Source organism: Heterodontus francisci, chromosome 32, assembly GCF_036365525.1.
Source record: "Heterodontus francisci isolate sHetFra1 chromosome 32, sHetFra1.hap1, whole genome shotgun sequence".
Taxonomy (NCBI): domain Eukaryota; kingdom Metazoa; phylum Chordata; class Chondrichthyes; order Heterodontiformes; family Heterodontidae; genus Heterodontus; species Heterodontus francisci.
Genome location: NC_090402.1, coordinates 46,026,930 through 46,048,014, shown reverse-complemented (window position 1 = coordinate 46,048,014; position 21,085 = coordinate 46,026,930).

The window sequence follows — 21,085 nt, the reverse complement described above, 5'->3', positions numbered from 1 at the left end:
TCATATAACAATGGTTCCTATATCCTGGAACATTGTATACATCACCCCAGGGGAGAGAGCCTTTTGTTATCTGACTGACACCCCAACCTGACAAGTTCTGAACTGAAAAGGTATCTCTCCGAAGAGAGAGAGGCATAAGAGCCAGTGAAGGTCTTTTCCAGATAGAACAACTGTGAGACAGTTCCAGCTAAGCAGGAGCCCTGTTGATAACTTCTTTTAACTACTGCAGCAGAGAAATTACAAGGTAACTTTGGAACGCCCCATCTACGAAAGTGCACCAGGATTTTCCACCATTGACTTCGGATTGAGGCTTAACCACTAGGAGCCTACAACACTTCATCCATTTCAAGACAACAAACATTCAGGCCTGTACCCCTGAAATATTTCCTCCCGAAAAGCTTCCAATGGTTTTTTAAAACAACAAACTCTTGTACAACAATTGGACTTTAATTGTATGCTATCACTGTACTCTCTATCTTTTCTTGTGTGCACGTATATGCGTGTGAATACGTGAGTGGGTGAAGTTGTGAATATTTTTTGGTTATTGTGTAAAATAAATATTTACCTTTCTTTTTTAACCTATGAGAAAACCCATTGTTTGTCTATTTATTTGACTCTTAAAACACTCAGGGACTAAAAAGCTACTTTTAAAACACTATCTGTGGCCAATTGAGAGGTGAAAAATGGAAGTCACCACACCACTTCCCACCTGTCTGTAACATGTGGAATAAAGAAATAATGTTCAATGGCGCAGTGGTTAGCACCGCAGCCTCACAGCTCCAGCAACCCGGGTTCAATTCCGGGTACTGCCTGTGTGGAGTTTGCAAGTTCTCCCTGTGTCTTCGTGGGTTTCCTCCGGGTGCTCCGGTTTCCTCCCACATGCCAAAGACTTGCTGGTTGATAGGTAAATTGGCCATTATAAATTGCCCCTAGTATAGGTAGGTGGTAGGGGAATATAGGGACAGGGTGGGGATGTGGTAGGAATATGGAATTAGTGTAGGATTAGTATAAATGGGTGGTTGATGGTGGGCACAGACTCGATGGGCCAAAGGGCCTGTTTCAGTGCTGTATCTCTGAACTAAACTACATCTCCTTCCTATTGTTGATGCCCTCTGAGACTTCATTTAAACCATTCCTCCCAAGGGGCGGGAAGCGAGGGACTAAGCCCCGAGTGTCAAAACTTCGGCCTTTCCCACGTGTGGTGTGTATCTTGGCACTGCAGTGCAGAAGAAAGGAGGCAACAACAGAACTGCTTAAAGGTAAGGGATGGTTCCAGAAGGTGGTAAGGGTCACAGGAAATGTGAATGTATAAGGGCACATATCTCATGGCGCCTTTCTTGCTGTGCCTGGGGCCCTTCATCTAGCACTGTCTGGGCAGCATCGTCTTCCATATCCTCATCATTGGAGGAGGCATCGCACTCCACGATATCCTCACTGGTCAGTGCCTCCCTCCTCTGTACTGCCAGATCGTGCACAGCAAACCTCCACGATATGCGAGACCCTCATTGGGGCATACTGAAAGGTTCCACCAGATTGTTCTCGGCACCTGAAACTCATCTGGAATAGGCAAATGGCATGCTTGATGGTCACTTGGGTTGACCCATAGCAGATGTTGTACCTCTCCTCTGCATGCATGCATTCCTCACAGGTATCAATAGCCACGTCCTCAGTCTTGTCTCATTGTCTCCAAGAATCCAACCATAAAGGCGCATGGGGGGAGGGAGAGGTTCTGGCACCTGGGACTGCCAAAGTATGCAAACATCATGGCTGCTTCCTGGGAACTGTACACACACCTGCAGGATCCATCTGCGGTGGTCGCAGACCAGTTGACCATTGAGTGAGTGGAAGCTCAATTTGGATCATCTAGATGCTGTTGATGAAGTCTTCTGGCCGCTGGCTGGTTTGCAGGAGCCTTGATGGACTCATGTACGCAGTCTATGACCCCCTGCACATGGGGGAATCCAGCAATTGCCCCAAATCCTATAGCCCTCTCAGCTTGACTGTTTGGATCAGTGCAGAAGGGTACAGTCACCGGCCCTCCTGAACAGGTCATTTGCGACTCCTTGGTGCATCAATGTGCCACACACTGCAAGATTCCACACATATCTCCAGTTGATCCCTGGAATGATTCGGTGGGGTAGAGGTTCAGTGCCATGGTGACCTTCAGTGACACTGGCATCGGGTGCCCAACAAGTCCCAGAGGGATCATCTCATCCTGCACACACATCAGTAGTGACCTTTCTGGAGAGGTGGAGACACTGCCGCTCGGTCATCTGCAGTCAGTTGGGCCTTGGCCAGTAGACCATTTCTGGAGGGCAGCTTCTTCTGTGGACTGGAGTCTGCTGGCATGCCCCTCTGCATCCTTGTCAGGTATGCTGTTCCCGAGGCTGGCCCTCCTGTGGGCCCCCAAGTTGCTGGCGTACACCCCTGCTGGTGCCTAAGCCTCCTTCCCTTTATGCTGCTGCTCCTCCTCAACAGGGGCTTCAAAGCCAGGGTAAATGAAGCCCATGACAGGTTGCCTCTCCCTGAGTGGAAGGTCTTCACAACAAATGCCCGGCACCGCCCCCCCTCCCTTTTTCTCACTTGTCACTGCCAATGGCACACTGGCGTGGCTCCTCCACACAGCTGGCACCCTTGATCCCACTCCTGACGGTGACTCCCGATGCCCACACTCCTCCAACCCCCCTGCCAAGTGATGCTACCTCACCCGAAGGCTTCCCAATGACACCGGCACTGAGCTCCTGCCTCCTCATCACCTCCTTTAACCAGGCGAGGCTCTGAATCCCCCATGGTTCCCATGTGCCATCGGACCCAGTGAATAAAATTGCTGTCTATTGGGCTCTTAAATATCTAATTACCTTCCTGCCAGGTGGATGAGTTAAGCCTGCCCTCCATGTCAACCACCGGCAGTTAATTGCAGAAAGGACATTAAGACATCGGACTTCTCGTCCAGCGTTTTCCATATCTATTTTATGCCTACCCTACCCAGCTCCGGTCCCGTCTCCAATGGTCTGTTAAAATTCAGCCCAATTTTTTAGTCTTATCATCAACCCTATAGCTCACAGGTATTGATCTACTCCTGCTAACATTGCCGAGTGGCTATTCTCAATGTCTGTTCTGGACAGTGACTGCTTGGCAGCTATTCAAATAATAGTGGCATCACATTCTGTCTTGCCCTGATCTGACATCCGCAGTATTTTCTAGTGATGCTCACTGGAGCGAAATTAGGAGCAAGAACCCTGGCTGATCTTCCCATTCCTAGCACAGACAATGCTGAGGTCAGCTGTAGCAGATCTCCTGCCCCTTTACCACCTAAGCTGAAACCTACTATCTCAGCGCAGATCAGGAGTTGAACTTGGGACCTCCCTTGAGTTCTTCCAACTCCAACTCTAGTTCCCCCAATTCCTTCACCCACTATTGGCAGCTGCCTAGGCCCTGAACACTGGAATTCCCTGGTTATGCTGCTGTGAAGCGCCATGGGACAGTTTACTATTGAAGGGGCTAAGCAGAATTAAGCAATGCATGCAGAATTAAGAAATGTGAATTAGACAGGTAGCCCAGCAGAATAAGTCAGGATGGGAGAAAGACAGACAAGCTGTTACAGGATTAGGGGGTAAAGGTTGATAGCTGGGATCTGTACAGACTTTACAATAAAGCAAATTAAACGATGGAATGTTTGGACTAACGTGAAACAAAGAATAATAGATCCAGGCTAAAGACATCTGGAGTGGGCACTGATAAAGACTAATAATGGTGCATTCGTAAGTAGAAACAAGTTGAGAATTAGAAATTCATCTCAGCTGAATTTTAATGATCAGGTTTAGAATAGAATAGACCAAACAGAGGTTAGGATAAGGGAGCGAAGGATGGAGCCAGAGGCCTTGAGGCCCTGTAATCAACTGTGCCTGTGGAATGTTGGTATAAGGGGGAAACAGAGAGATAAAAGACAAACAGTTGACAACTGTTTGGAACCATCTGGTATGTGTATTGATAAGGCTGAGGAAGTGTACTCTTCAGAATGCATAATCAATCACCATTGTTTTAATTAAAGTTTATGATCAATCAACACACTGAACACACTGTATGATAAGAACAGTATATATGTCTGTGCTCTTGAATGTAAAGTTAGAGCATACGCAGGGAGAGATTGAACCTGTACCTGAGTCTCCTCGTGTAGTGATTGTCCCACAACACTATGTTGAAGGCACAATATAAATGTCAGTTGTTGTTGAGTTGTATTCAGCATAGTTCAGTTCTCTAACAGGCTTACCAATTGAGTTATTGGGAAGTTGGGTTGGGAGGAGATGGAGGGGATGGTGCGACGTCACTAAACTGGATTTATATGAGCCAAGCCACATCTGTCTGATCCAGATGATCCAAATTCCACCATTGAGAAGTGGCATGACATATGAAACACAGAGTCTTCATTAGCATTTATTTATGTTTAAGACTCTAGTTTTGGACTTAAGTACATCACTCAGGGCAAGTTGTGATGTATCTAATCAGTATGGGTGAAGATAAGAGATAACAAGGGGCAGAAAACACAGGTGGGAGTAGTTTATCGGCCCACTAAAAGTTGCTATACTGTTGGACAGAGCATTAATCAATAAATAAGAGAACCTTGTAAAAAAAGCAATGCAATAATCGTGGGGACTTTAATTTTCATATCGGCTGGACAAATCAATTTGGCAAAAGTAGGTTGGAGGACGAGTTTATGGAACACATTCAAGACAATTTCCTAGAAAATACTTCGTAGAATCAACCAAGGAACAGGTTATTTTAAATCTTGTCTTGTGTAATCGGACAAGTTTAATTAGTAATCTCATAGTAGGGGATCCTCTGGTGAAGAGTGATCATTATACAATAGAATTTTACATGAAACTCGAGAATGATGTACTTAAGTCCAAAATTAGACTCTTGAGCTTAAATAAAGTCAATTACATCAGTATGAGGAGTAAATTGTCGAAGGTAGATTGGAACATCAGATTAAAAGATATGATGGTACATAAGCAACATCAAACATTTAAAGAAATATTTCATAATTTTCAATGAATATACATTCCTTTGAGAAAAGTGATCCATCCATGGCTAACTAAAGAAGTTAAGGATCAAAAGAAGAGGCTTCTAATATTACCAAGAAGAGTAGTAATCCCAGCATTGGGAAAGGTTTAGAAACAAGCAAAGAATGACCAATAAATTGATAGAGGAAGAAAACAGAATATGAAAGTAAACTAGCAAGAAATATGAAACCAGATTGCAAGAGCTTTTACAAATCTGTAGAAAGGAAGAGCTATGGACCATCACAGAATACTGAATTTAAAAGACACCACAAAAAATCCATAATAAAAATATTCAACAACACTTCCAATAATACTTACAAAATTAAACTATTCATGCTGTGAATTCCTTTAGTGCCTGTCTTGCCGGTGCCTTTGCCTGTCCTAGTGCTCCTATGCAGTGCTACCCCAGTGGTTGCAGCGTGGCTGATGGAAGACTGCTGACTTTCAGTGGGGAAGACTGCTGATGGCTTTGGAGGACAACCTTGAACAGCTCTGGGCCTTGAGGGCCTGGCTTCAGACTGCACCACCTCAGCTTGGGCGTCAGCAGTCTGGGCTGGTTGGCCGAGAGCAAAGGCACTGGTGGAGTGGCAACGGTGGAAGCACGAATACTGTCATCCTGAGAGAGGACAGTAGGTTGCAGCACCACGGAACCACTGCCACTCTCCCTGGCCTCAGCAATCCTAGTCATTTTCGGGAGCACAGATTGCTGGACTGCTGTGAGAGCCTGCAAGCCCCTTTGAGAATTGGCATCCCTCGCCATGTTGGCACCAAGCAGAGATCTCATGACCTCAGTCTGAGCGTCCACTGCAGCGCTGAGATGCTGGGTGGCTTCTGTCTGTGCTGCAATAGAAACATAGAAACATAGAAAATGTACGGCACGCAAGGAGGCCATTCGGCCCATCATATCTGTGCCTGCCCAGAAAGAGCTATCCAGCCTAATCCCACTTTCCAGCTCTTCGTCATGACTGTGTAGGTTACAGCACTCAAATACATTTCCAAGTTTTTTTTTAAATGCTGAGTGTTTCTGCCTCTACCATCCTTTCAGGCAGTGCTTTCCAGATCCCCACCATCCACTGGGTGAAAAAGTGTCTCTTCAATTCACAGTGGCGCAGTGGTTAGCACCGCAGCCTCACAACTCCAGGGACCCGGGTTCAATTCTGGGTACTGCCTGTGCGGAGTTTGTAAGTTCTCCCTGTGACCGCGTGGGTTTTCGCCGGGTTCTCCGGTTTCCTCCCACAGCCAAAGACTTGCAGGTGATAGGTAAATTGGCCGTTGTAAATTGCCCCTAGTGTAGGTAGGTGATAGGGAATATGGGATTACTGTAGGGTTAGTATAAATGGGTGGTTGTTGGTCGGCACAGACTCGGTGGGCCGAAGGGCCTGTTTCGGTGCTATATCTCTGAATAAATAAACTCCCCTCTGCTCCTTCCACTTATTGTTTTAAATCTATGGCCCTGGTTATTGACCTTTCTGTTAAGGGAAATAAGCCCTTCCTATCCACTCCATCGAGGTCCCTCATAATTTTATACACCTCAATTTAATCTCCCTTCAGCCTCCTCTGCTCCAAATAAAACAAGATAGGCCTATCCACTCTTTCATCATAGCTAAAATTCTCCATTCCTGGCAACATCCTTGTAAATCTCCTCTGTACTCTCTCTACTGCAATCACACCCATCCCGTGATGCGGTAATCAGAACTGTACACAGTACACAGGCTGTGGCCCAACTAGTGTTTTATATATTTCCAGCATAACCTCCTGTTCTGAACACTGGACCTTGTAACATGATAATGTTTTCAAAATAAGCTCAAGATGGAGTTCAGAAGGTCAGGTGACCTCACCTCCACTCTGCGAAAGGTTATCAGGACAACAGAAAACGCAGGTCAGAGACTTTCTTCTGGAAAACAGAGACTGGAGTGCCAACACCTGAAGAACAATGGGTTTCACCCTCCCAGACCTACAGGTCCTAAAACAAGGAGTCAGTAATTAGGAAGACGTAAACATAAAAAGCAGCTGTTAGCACCTGGAAACAATGGAAAGACCCAAGTGGCTTTGTGAAACCAGACTTCTGGACTCTATATTTTTGGAACAATACAATAAGCAATTGACTTCTGGGTCCAGATAAATTTGACAGACTTTCTGAAGGCAAACCGACAGTAAGAGTGGAAACCAACAGTTGTGGCCTCACAGCAGGCTGGAAGAAGGGAACTCAGTGGTTGCAGCCTCACGACAGGCTGTAAGAGAAAAAACCAATGGTCACGTCTCAAGAGAGAAAGAGAGAGGAGACACTTGCTTTCGGAAGCCTGTTACAGTAAAAGGCTGTAAAGACTTGAACCTGTTGTAAAAGTCAAAGCTTGTGGAGAAGTAGAAGACCAGAAGAATCACCAGAAAATGCCTTATTCATAGATGTCCAAGTTGGAAGTGCTTGGAGAAGTGGGTGAAAAGAACATTCATTTTTGAAATAGTCTGGGAGATCTAACCCATTGCAACTGGGATGAGTTTGGGACTTATAACTGCAGAGGATTTCATCATCAAAAAGGACTATAATATATAAGTGTGCCATCGAGTCATAGAGTTATACAGCACAGAAACAGGCCCTTCGACCCATCGTGTCCAAGCTGGCCATCAAGCACCTAACTATTCTAATCCCATTTTCCAGCAGTTGGCCCGTAGCCTTGTATGCTATGGCGTTTCAAGTGCTCATCTAAATACTTCTTAAATGTTGTGAGGGTTCCTGCCTCTACCACCCTTTCAGGCACTGTGTTCCAGATTCCAACCACCCTCTGGGTAAAAAAAAATTTCTTCAAATCCCCTCGAAACCTCCTGCCCCTTACTTTAAATCTATGTCCCCCTCCGCTAACGGAAAAAGTTTCTTCCTATCTACCCTATCTATGCCCCTCATAATTTTGTATACCTCAATCAGGTCCCCCCCCTCAGCCTTCTCTGCTCTAAGGAAAACAACCCTAGATTATCAAGTCACTCTACATATCTGAAACACTCCAGCCCAAGCAACATCCTGGTGAATCTCCTCTGCTCCCTCTCCAGTGCAATCAGATCCTTCCTATATTGCGGTGCCCAGAACTGTACACAGTACTCCAGCTGTAGCCTAACTAGCGTTTTAAACAGCTCCATCATAACCTCCCTGCTCTTATATTCTATGCCTCGGCTAATAAAGGCAAGTATCCCATATGCCTTCCTAACCACCTTATCTACCTGTGATGCTGCCTTCAGTGATCTATGGACAAGCACACCAAGGTCCCTCTGACCCTCTGTACTTCCTAGGGGCCTATCATCCATTGTATCTTCCCTTGCCTTGTTAGTCCTCCCAAAATGCATCACCTCGCACTTCTCAGGATTAAATTCCATTTGCCACTGCTCCGCCCATCTTACCAGCCCATCTATATCATCCTGTAATCTAAGGCTCTCCTCCTCACTATTTACGACACCACAAATTTTCGTGTCATCTGCGAACTTACTGATCATACCTTCTATATTCATGTCTAAATCATTCATGCACACTACAAACAGCAAGGGTCCCAGCACCGATCCCTGCAGTACACCACTGGTCACAGGCTTCCACTCGCAAAAACAACCCTCGACCATCACCCTCTGCCTCCTGCCACTAAGACAATTTTGGATCTAATTTGCCAAATTGCCCTGGATCCCATGGGTTCTTACCTTCTCAACCAATTTCCCATGCGGGACCTTATTAAAAGCCTTACTGAAGTCCATGTAGACTACATCAATTGCTTTACCCTCATCTACATACCCAGTCACCTCCACAAAAATTTCAATCAAGTTAGTTAGACACAATCTCCCCCTGACAAAGCCATGCTCACTATCCCTGATTAATCCCTGCCCCTCCAAGTGGAGATTAATCCTGTCCTTCAGAATTTTTTCCAATAGTTTCCCTACCACTGATGTTAGACTCACTGGCCTGGAATTACCTGGTTTATCTCTGCTACCCTTTTTGAATAATCATACAACATTCACTGTCCTCCAGTCCTCTGATACCTCTCCTGTGGCCAGAGAGGTTTTGAAAATTTGTGTCAGAGATTCCTGCTATCTCTTCCCTTGCCTCACATAACAGCCTGGGATACATCTCATCTGGGCCTGGGGATTTATCCACTTTTAAGCCTGCTAAAACAGCTAATACTTCCTCCCTTTCAATGCTAATTTGTTTAAGTATATCACAATTCCCCTCCCTGATCTCTACACCCACATTGTCCTTCTCCATAGTGAACACAGATGAAAAGCAATCATTTAAAACCTCACCTATGTCCTCCGGCTCCGCATGCAGATTGCCACTTTGGTCCCTAATGGGCCCCACTCTTTCCCTGGTTATCCTCTTGCCCTTATTATACTTATAAAAGCCTTGGGATTTTCCTTTATCTTGCCCGCCACTGTTTTTTCATGCCCCCTCTTCGCTCTCCTAATTACTTTTTTAAGTACCCCCCTACACTTTCTATACTACTCTAGGGCTTCCACTGTTTTCAGCGCTCTGAATCTGTCATAAACCTCATTTTTTTTCCTTATACAATCCTCTATATCCCTTGACATCCAGGGTTCCCTGGACTAGTTGATCCTACCCTTCACCTTTACGGGAACATGTTGGCTCTGAACTCTCACTATTTCCTTTTTGAATGACTCCCACTGGTCTGATGTAGACTTTCCTACAAGTAGCTGCTCCCAGTCGACTTTAGCCAGATCCTGTTTTATCATATTGAAATCGGCCTTCCCCCAATTCAGTACCTTTATTTCTGGTCCCTCTTTGTCCTTTTGCATAACTACCTTAAATCTTACAGAGTTATGGTCACTAACCCCGAAATGCTCCCCCACTGACACTTCTACCACTTGTCCAGCTTCATTCCCTAGGATTAGGTCCAGTTTGCCCCTTCTCTTGTCGAACTTTCTTCCTGCTGGCTCAAAAGGCTCTCCTGTATGCACTTTAAGAATTCCGCCCCCTTTAAGTCTTTTGCACTAAAACTATCCCTGTTGATATTGGGGAAGTTGAAATCCCCTACTATTATTACCCTATTATTTTTACACCTCTCTGAGATTTGCCTACATATCTGCTCTTCTATTCCTCCCTGACTGTTTGGCGGCCTGTAGTACACTCCCAGCCAAGTGATTGCCCCCTTTTTATTTTTAAGTTCTACCCATATGGCCTCATTTGAGGAACCTTCTAAGATATCATCCCTCCTTACTGCAGTAATTGCCTCCTTGATCAATAGTGCAATGCCACCTCCTCTTTTACACCCTCCCCTGTCACGCCTGAAGATTCTATACCCTGGAATATTGAGCTGTTAGTCCTGCCCTTCCCTCAACCATGTCTCTGTGATAGCAATAATATCGTATTCCCATGTGGTTAATCAATGCCTTCAATTCATCTGCCTTACTAGTAAGACTCCTTGCATTAAAATAGGTGCAATCCAGCCTTGCATTATTCACTTGTGCCTTAACAGGTCTATATTTGCTCTGTCGCCCAGACTGACTCAGTTTCTCTTCTATATTTGTCTGTGCATCACCCCTACTGTACCTCTACCCTGTATCCCACCCTCCTGCCAAATTAGTTTAAACCTCCCCACAACAGCACCAGCAAACTTCCCTGCAAGGATGTTGGTCCCATTCTGGTTCAAGTGCAACCCATCCAACTTGTACAGGTCCCACCTTTGCCAGAAATAAACCCAGTGATCCAGGAAACTAAAGCCCTCCCTCCTGCACCATCTCTTCAGCCACGCATTCATCTGCTCTATCCTCTTATTCCTATACTCATTTTTCAGTAATAGCCATGATATCATACTTCCAAGTGTCTATCTATACCCATAGCTCATCTGCCTTATTCACTAGACTGCTTGCATTGAAGTGTACACCACTAATCACTGAACAACTCTTTTGTTGTCTATTTTCTAGCCTTTGTTTTCTTTTCCCTCCATAGTCGCTTATTAATTTCCTGCCTTCCATTTCCAGCTTTGCTTCTCTCCGTCTTGAATCTACGCTTAGGTTACCATCTCACTGCCAAGCTAGTTTTCACCCTCCTCAACAGCACTAGCAAATCTTGACACCAAGATTTTGGTCCCAGCCCAGTTAAGGTGCAACCCATCGGCTTCTACAGATCTCATCTCCCCTGGAACCAATCCCAACGTCCCAGGAATCGAAAGCCCTCCCTCCTGCACCATCTCACCAGCCACATATTCATCTATACTATCCACCTATTGCTGTACTCACTAGCATATGGCACCAGGAGATTACTATCTTTGATGTCCTGTTTTTAATTTCTTTCCTAGCTCCCTAAAATCTTTATACAGGACCTCATCCCTCTTTCTACCTATGATATTGGTACGAATATGGACCACAACCTCCAGCTGTTCACCCTCCCTCTCAGAATGCTCTGCAGCCACTCAGTGACATCCTTGCCCCTGGCATTGGGAAGGCAACATCCCTTCCTGGAGTCACATAGCAGAAGCACCTGTCTGTTCCCCTAACTATTGAATCCACTAACACAATGGCAGCTGAGACATTGGCTATCAGACATTGCATCGCGACTGAGTCCACAAGTGCTGTCATGGAGTTGGCCACCACTTCCATGGTGGAAATGATGGGTTCCGAGCTCTGCGCAAAGCCCTCTTCCAAGCTGGAGCCAGAGTCCTCCATGCTCCTTGACAGTGACATGCCCTGTGTTCGGCCCACAAGGCACTCAGCATCTCTGCGTATATGTCCATTCTCCTGCACACTGCCTGATCGACGTCCTCATCTGACTCCCCTGCAGCAGAACTTGTCTGCAATCTCGTCCTCTGGGGAACTGGAACTAGATTTTCCCGGCGGAGAAGCAGGAGAAGGTAGCGACTCTTCGGTGGGTAAGTGAAGGCAACAGGAGCTGTGTTTTAAAAGTTGTTTTAAAAGTTGTACTTACTGTTTTCCTTGTGTTCAAGTTACTTTTGGCGCGGGAGGAACCGGAAGCTGGACGGCAGCAAGGACTCCTGGGTAGGTATTTTTCTTTAAAGGTGCGGAGCAGAGTTAACCCGAGACACTACACATGTAGTGTTTCCCACCCATCCTCCTCCTCTAACCTAATAATAAGACCCTTTTTACCCTCCTCCTCTAGCCAAAAAGGACTGAACAGGTAAGCTATTTCACTGTTTTTGTTAATATCTATATTTGTACTTAATTAAGGGGTAATTGAGTAAAAGAAATGGCAGCCAGGGGAGTGCAGTGCTCCTCCTGCAGTATGTTCGAGGTGAGGGGAACCTCAGGTGACCCTGCCGACTTCACCTGCTGGAAGTGCATCCGTCTCCAGCTCCTATCAGACCGTGTTAGGGAACTGGAGCTGGAGCTGGATGAACTGAGGATCATTCGGGAAGCTGAGGGGGTGATAGATAGAAGCTACAGGGATGTCGTTACTCCACAAAACAAAGGCAGCTGGGTAACAGTTAGAGGTGGGAAGAGGTCAGTGCAGGGATCTCCTGTGGTCGTTCCCCTCAGCAACAAGTATACAGTTTTAGATACTGTTGGGGGGGACGGCCTATCGGGGGCAGGCTGCAGTGAACGGGCCTCTGGCACGGGGTCCTGCACTGTGGCTCAGAAGGGAAGGAGGGAGAATGGGAGAGCACTAGTCATCGGGGACTCGATGGTGAGGAGTACCGACAGGCGGTTCTGTGGGCGCAAGCGAGACGCACGGATGGTTTGTTGCCTGCCTGGTGCCAGGGTCCGTGATGTTTGTGATCGCGTCTTCAGGATCCTTAAAGGGGAGGGGGAGCAGCCAGAGGTCGTGGTGCACATTGGCACCAACGACGTAGGAAGGAAGGGTGGCACAGATGTTAGAAGTGAGTTTAGGGAGTTAGGCTGGAAGCTGAAAGCTCGGACGGACAGAGTTGTTATCTCTGGTTTGTTGCCGGCGCCACGTGATAGTGAGGCTAGGAATAGGGAGAGAGCACAGCTGAACACGTGGCTGCAGGAATGGTGTAGAAGAGAGGGCTTCCAGTTCTTGGATAATTGGACTGCATTCTGGGGAAGATGGGACCTGTTCAAACAGGACGGGCTGCATCTGAACCAGAGGGGCACCAATATCCTGGGAGGGAGGTTTGCTAGTACTGTTCGGGAGGGTTTAAACTAGTTTGGGAGGGGGATGGGAACCGGACTTGTAGTCCAGGGACCAGTGGGTCCACTCAGAAAGACAAAGAGTGTAGTGAGGTATTGGGGAAGGTAGCACTGTCGCAGAGGACAGATGGGCACGGAGAAGGGTTAAAGTGCGTATACTTCAACGCAAGAAGCATCAGGAATAAGGTGAGTGAATTGAAGGCGTGGATGGGCACTTGGGACTACGATGTTGTGGCCATCACTGAAACGTGGATAGGTGAGGGGGAGGAATGGTTCTTGGAGGTACCTGGTTATAGATGTTTTCATAAGATTAGGAATGGTGGTAAAAGAGGTGGGGGGGTGGCATTGTTAGTTAGAAATAGTGTAACAACTGCTGAAAGAATTTTCGAGGAGGATCTGCCGACTGAGGCACTGTGGGTTGAGGTCAGGAACAGGAAAGGAGCAGTCACCTTGATGGGAGTTTTCTATCGGCCCCCCAATAGCAGCAGGGAGGTGGAAGAGCAGATTGGGAAACAGATTTTGGAAAGGAGCAGAAGTCACAGGGTAGTAATTATGGGGGATTTCAACTTCCCAAATATTGATTGGCAACTCTTTAGATCGAATAGTTTGGATGGGGTAGTGTTTGTGCAGTATGTCCAGGAAGCTTTTCTGACTCAGTATGTAGACTGCCCGACCAGAGGGGAGGCAATATTGGATTTGGTACTAGGTAATGAACCAGGGCAAGTGATAGAGCTGTTGGTGGGCGAGCACTTTGGAGATAGTGATCACAATTCTGTAGCATTCACTGTGGTAATGGAGAGGGATAGGTATGTGCAACAGGGCAAGGTTTACAATTGGGGGAAGGGTAGATATGATGCTGTCAGGCAGGAACTGAGGAGCATAAGTTGGGAGCATATGCTGGCAGGGAAGGGCACGGTCGAAATGTGGAACTTTTTCAAGGAGCAGATAGTAGGGGCCATTGATAAGCATGTCCCTGTCAGACAGGGAAGGGATGGTCATGTGAGGGAACCGTGGTTGACAAGAGAGGTTGAGAGTCTTGTTAGGAAGAAGAAGGATGCGTATATAAGGTTGAGGAAAAAGGGCACAGGCATAGCTCTGGAGGGATACAAGATGGCCAGGAAGGATCTGAAGAAAGGGATTAGGAGAGCTAAGAGAGGGCATGAAAAATGCTTGGCGGGTAGGATAAAAGAAAACCCCAAGGCCTTTTACGCGTATGTCAGAAATATGAGGATGACTAGGGGGACCGTAGGTCCGGTCAAGGACAATAGCGGGAGACTATGTGTTGAGCCGGAAGAGATAAGTGAGGTTTTGAATGAGTACTTCTCTTCGGTATTTACGAATGAGAAGGGGTGTATTACTGAAGAGGACGGTGTGAAACAGACTGGTAAGCTCGAGGAAGTGCTCGTTAGGAGGGAAGATGTGTTGGGGTTTTTGAATAACTTGAAGATAGACAAGTCTCCCGGGCCTGACGGGGTATATCCAAGGATGTTATGGGAAGCAAGGGATGAAATTGCAGAGCCGCTGGCAATGATCTTTTCATCTTCTCTGTTGACGGGGGTGGTACCAGGTGATTGGAGGGTGGCAAATGTTGTGCCCCTGTTCAAGAAAGGGAATAGGAACAACCCTGGGAATTACAGGCCAGTTAGTCTTACTTCGGTGGTAGGCAAGTTGATGGAAAAGGTGCTGAGGGATAGGATTTCTGAGCATCTGGAAAGACACTGCTTGATTCGGGACAGTCAGCACGGTTTTGTGAGGGGTAGGTCTTGCCTCACAAGCCTGATTGAATTCTTTGAGCAGGTGACCAAGCAAGTGGATGAGGGTAAACCAGTGGATGTGGTGTACATGGATTTTAGTAAGGCATTTGATAAGGTCCCCCATGGTAGACTTATGGAGAAAGTCAGGAGGCATGGGATAGTGGGGAATGTGGCCAGTTGGATTAAGAATTGGCTAACTGATAGAAGGCAGAGAGTGGTCTTAGATGGTAAATACTCAGCCTGGAGCCCAGTTACCAGTGGCGTGCCACAGGGATCAGTTCTGGGTCCTCTCCTGTTTGTGATTTTTATTAACGACTTAGATGAGGAAGTCGAAGGGTGGGTCAGTAAATTTGCAGATGATACAAAGGTTGGTGGAGTTGTGGATACCGAGGAGGGCTATTGTCGTCTGCAAAGGGACTTGGATAGGTTGCAGTGCTGGGCTGAAAAGTGGCAGATGGAGTTTAACCCTGAAAAGTGTGAGGTCGTCCATTTTGGAAGGACAAACACGAATGCAAAATACTGGGTTAACGGTAGGGTTCTTGGGCATGTGGAGGAGCAGAGAGACCTTGGGGTCTATGTGCATAGATCGTTGAAGGTTGCAACTCAAGTGGATAGGGCTGTGAAGAAGGCATATGGGGTGTTAGCGTTCATTAGCAGAGGGATTGAATTTAAGAGCCGTGAGGTGATGATGCAGCTGTACAGGACCTTGGTAAGGCCTCATTTGGAGTACTGTGTGCAGTTCTGGTCGCCTCATTTTAGGAAGGATGTGGAAGCCTTGGAGAGGGTGCAGAGGAGATTTACCAGGATGTTGCCTGGAATGGAGAATAAGTCTTACGAGGAAAGGCTGAACATTCTAGGCCTCTTCTCATTAGAACGGAGAAGGATGAGGGGTGACATGATAGAGGTTTATAAGATGATCAGGGGAATAGATAGGGTAGACAGTCAGAAACTTTTTCCCCGGGTGGAGCAAAGCGTTACAAGGGGTCATAAATTTAAGGTGAAGGGTGGGAGATATAAGGGGGATGTCAGGGGAAGGTTCTTTACCCAGAGAGTGGTCGGGGCATGGAATGCCTTGCCTGGGGAAGTTGTTGAGTCAGAAACTTTAGGGACTTTCAAACGGCTTTTAGATAGGTATATGGATAAAGGAGAATGATGGGGTATAGATTAAATTGTCCTTGACAGAGGACAAAGGATCGGCACAACATCGTGGGCCGAAGGGCCTGTTCTGTGCTGTATTTTTCTATGTTCTATGTTCTATGTTCATGCTCTCCTTCCCCCATCCTCTGTCTGCCTGCAGCTCACTCGTGTCTGGTGACTCACTCTGTGCAGATCTCACCTCGGTACCACCCTTTGAAGTATGCGCTTTGCCAGTGTCTGAGCTGGATTCGGCAAGTATAAGATCAAGTGACAGTGCTTCTTCATCAGACGTCTGCTCTTGCTCGTGCCCTTCATTGTCAGGCTGCATTGGCCAGGTGGCAGGTCTTGGGTGTCTGAAAGCAGAAATGCAGGAGGGAAAGGTTGGGGTCAGGGAAGTGGGGTGGGTGGAAAGAAAGCAAGAGGTCCATGATCACACTATCTGCAGCTTGCACTTCATGCCAGATAGCATGATAAGAATGAAGTGGAGTTTGAGAAGATGCATAAGGCAAGAATATAACGTCATCCTCAATGTTCTCAGGAACGCTGGATGCCACCAGCTCCGTCATTGCCGTTCGTATCACATGCAGCACCATCTCCTCCAAAGGGCTCGAGAGATGTAGGTGTGCCTTCCCTTGACTGCTTCCCTGAAGTTAGCTGTGACCTTGTCCTGCAAGAGAGAGGGAAAAGTGTCAGTCAGTGTGTCGCAATATGTTTGGGTGAGGTGCCTGTCATAGCTGAATAGCTGGCAGCATGTGGAAGCTGCAAGATGTGGGTGTGAGGCTTGCAGAGCTGGTAAGTATGTGTGGGTGAAGTGGAGCATCTAAATATTAGGCCTGAGTCCTGATTGCTGGAGATTGCTGATGGCTGAGTGATGGGGCAGTGGTGCATTGAACAGCATGAAAGGTTGGTGTTGTGGTGGGTAGGAGATGTCATTGGAAGATGCATTCACTGACCTTCACCACTCATGTGAGGTCATTGAACTTTTTGCGGCACTACTGCAGGTCCTCGGATCAGAGCCCTGGAATTCACCTCTGCGACCACCTGCTCCCATTCCCTTCACAGGGTATGCGTTGAAGGTATCCTTGGCCCCTACGGAAACATGTCATCTCTCCTCCTTTCAAACTCTTGGTCTAAGGCCTCCAGAGCCACATCAGAGAACCTGGGAGCCCTTTCTCTGGCCTGTTGTTCCATTGGTAGTGTCATTCCATCTCTCAAAGCCTTTCACTAACTGTTCCACCAGCAGCTACAGCCTAAATGCACCTCCCCTTTAAGAGGAGTAAGCTGCCTTTAAGAGGTACAGTTTAGCTGTAAGTCATGCTAGCCACGTATGCACCTGTTCCCCCTGCTGAGCGTGCAGCCAGCCAGCAGTGCCAGAATCATGGAGAAGAGCAGGCAGCATGAAGTTTGCATGTCGCCTGCATCACCTCAACCAGATGTGGGATAATTGTTCATCGTGATCCGTGCTCCTGCTAATGGGCCGAATCGAATTTGTAGCCCAAAATGTCTGCAAAGGAATATAGAGAGGTTACGTGAGTGGGCAAGAAGGTGGCAGATGGAGTATAATGTGAGCAAAAGTGAGATTATTCACTTTGGTAGGAAGAATAGAAAAACAGTATATTTTTTAATGGTGTAAAACAATTAAATCCTGGGATTTAGAGGAATTTGGTGTCCTTGTACACGAAACACAGGAAGTTAACATGCAGGTACGGCAAGCAATGGGAAAACAAATGGTATATTTGCCTTTATTGCAAGGGGGTTGGAGTACAAGAGTAAGGAAATCTTGTTATAATTGTACAGAGCTTCATTGAGACCACACCTGGAATACTGTGCACAGTTTTGTGTACCTAAGGAAGGATATACTTGCCTTAGAAGTTGTGAAATGACAGTTCATGAGATTGTTTTCTGGATGAACGAGCTGTGCTATGAAGAGCGATTGTGTAGAATGGGCCATATTCTCTAGAGTTTAGAAGAATGAGAACTTATCTCATTGAAACATAAGATACTGAGAGGCTTTAACAGAGTAGATGCTGAGAGGATGTTTCCACTGGCTGGAGAGTCTAGAACTGGGGGAATAGTCTCAAAATAAGGATTAGGCCATTTAGGACTGAAAGGAAAAGAAATTTCTTCACGCAGAGTGTTGTGAATCTTTGGAATTCTCTACTTCAGAGGACTGTAAATGCTCAGTCGCTGAGTATATTCAAAGCCAAAATCAATAGATTTTTAGACTCTAAGGGGTCTTTGCTAGAGCAATTCAAAGCTCATCCCACTGCCCCATTTTCTCTTCATTGCACTGTGTTCTATCTACTTATTTATCTAGTTAATTACTCCTCCCTTAAAAGATGCAATGGGCTCTGCCTCAATGACTCCCTGTGGCAAACCATCCCATGCTCCACTGAAACAAAGATCTCCATATGAAACAGTTTTCTCTTTTCAGAAGTTGATAGATCTGCTGCATGTTTCCAGTGTTTATAGATTTCTATTTTACTTGCACTGTGAAGCATTGAATGTTTAACTAACTATTACGTCAAGATTGTCTTCTTGATTCATCTTATTTAATGATGGTTGACAGATGGATAAGTAGATGGTTAGAAAGGAACTGCGGCAGTCAATCTACACACTACAAGGTCCCACAGTACACCTCCTTTAGTACTGCAGGAAATAACTGACCAGTTAATCTGGTTTTTTTTCAGATGTTGATCGAAGGATTAATGTTGTCCACATTGCTGTTAGGAAGGGGGTTCCAGGATTTTGACCAGGCAAAGATGAAGGAATGGTGATTATAGTTCCAAGTTAGGATGGTGTGTGGATTGGAGGGGAATCATTGCAGGTGGTGGTGTTCCTATGCATCTGTTGCCCTTATCCTTCTAGGTGGTAGAGATTGCGGGTTTGGGAGGTACTGTTAAGGGAGCCTTGACATGTTGCTGCAGTGCATCTTGTAGATGGTACATACTGCTGCTGTGAGCCAGTGGTGGAGGGAGTGAATGTTTAAGATTGTGGCTGGGGTGCCAATCAAGCAGGCTGCTTTGTCTTGGATGGTCTAGAGCTTCTTGACTGTCGATGGAGCTGCAATCATCTAGGCAAATGGAGAGTATTCCAACACACTCCTGAATTGTATCTTGTAGATGGTGAACATGCTATGGGGAGTCAGGAGGTGAGTTACTCGCCACAGAATTCCCAGCCTCTGACCTGCTCTTGTAGCTAGAGTATTTATGTGGCTGGTCCAGTTAAGTTTCTGGTCAGTGGTGACCCCAGGATGTTGATAGTGGGGGATTCAGCGATGATACTGAGAGGTGTAGAGAAAGTGAAGGACTTTGGAGTGCATGTCCACAGATCCCTGAATGTAGCAGGACAGGTCAATAAGGTGGTTAAGAAAGCATGTGGAATCCTTTCCTTTATTAACTGAGGCATAGAATATAGAATATATAGGGAGGTTATGCTGGAACTATATAAAACATTAGTTAGGCCACAACTTGAGTACTGTGTTCAGTTCTGGTCATCTTATTACAGAAAGGATGTAATTGCACTAGAGAGGGAACAGAGGAGGTTTACGAGGATGTTGCCAGGACTGGAAAATTGAGGCTATGAGCAAAGATTGGAGAGGCGGGGGTTGTTCTCCTTGGAACAGAGGAGGCTGAGGGGAGATTTGATTGAGATGTACAAAATTGTGAGGGGCTTAGATAGAGTGGATGGGAATGGCCTATTTACCTTAACAGCGAGATCAGTGACTAGTGGCATAGATTTAAAGGGATTGGTCGATGGATTAGAGGGGAGACGAGGAAAAGCTTTTTCACCCAGAGGGTGGTGGGGGTCTGGAAAGGGTCTGACTGAAAGGGTGGTAGAGGCAGAAACCCCTATCTCCTTTAAAAGGTTCCTGGATGTGCACCTGAAGTGTCATAACCTGCAGGGCTATGGACCAAATGCTGGAAAGTGGAAATGGTCGTTGCCCGACACATGCATGGCACAAATGTAACTTGACACTTATCAACTAGAGCCTGGATGTTTACCAGGTCTTGCTGCATGCAGGCACAGACTGCTTCGGCATCTGAGGAATTGCAAATGGAACTGAACACTGATCTTCTGATGGAGGAACGGTCATTGATGAAGCAGCTGAAAATGGTTGAGCCTCGGACACTACCCTGAGGAACTCCTGCATTGATGTCCTGTAGCTGAGATGATTGACCACCAACAACTACATCTTCCTTTTTGCTGATTATGACTCCAATTAAGGAAAGTTTTCCCCTGATTCCCATTGACTTCAATTTTGCTAGTGGTCCTTTTTGCCACATTTGGTCAAATGCTGCCTTGATGTCAAGAACAGTCACTCTCACCTCATCTCTGGAATTCAGCTCTTTTGTCATGTTTGAGATTAGTGAGTAGGTTGTTGCTGAGTAAGTGCCACTTCACTTGATGATTGAGAGTAGACTGATGGGGCGGTAATTGGCCGGACCGGATTTGTCTTGCTTTTTGTGGACTGGGCATACCTCAGCAATTTTCCACATCGTCAGGTAGATGCTAGTGTTGTATCTGTACTGGAACAGCTTGGCTAGGGGCACATCAAGTTCTGGAGCACACGTTTTCGGTACCACAGCTGATATGTGATCGGGTCCATAGCCTTTGCCATATCTAGTGCGTTCAGCCGTTTATAAAATTACGTGGAGTGAACCAAATGGACTGAAGACTCGCATCTAAGTTGGTGAGGACCTCAGGAGGTTGCCAAGATGGATCATTCACTTGACACTTCTGGTTGAAGATGGTTGCGAATGATTCAGCCTAGTCTTTTGCACTGACATGTCGGGCTCCCCTATCATTGAGGATGGGAATGTTTCTAGCGCTTCCTCCTCCCTTTAATTGTATAATTATCCACAACCACTCACAACTGGATGTGGGAGGTTGGTAGAGGTTTGATTTGATCCGTTGGTTGTGGAATCGTTTGTCTCTAGTATGCTGCTTTCACCAAATACCATGCACGGATCCTGTGTTGTAGCTTCACCAGGTTGGCACCGCATTTTTAAGTCTGACTGGTTCTGCTCCTGGCTACTC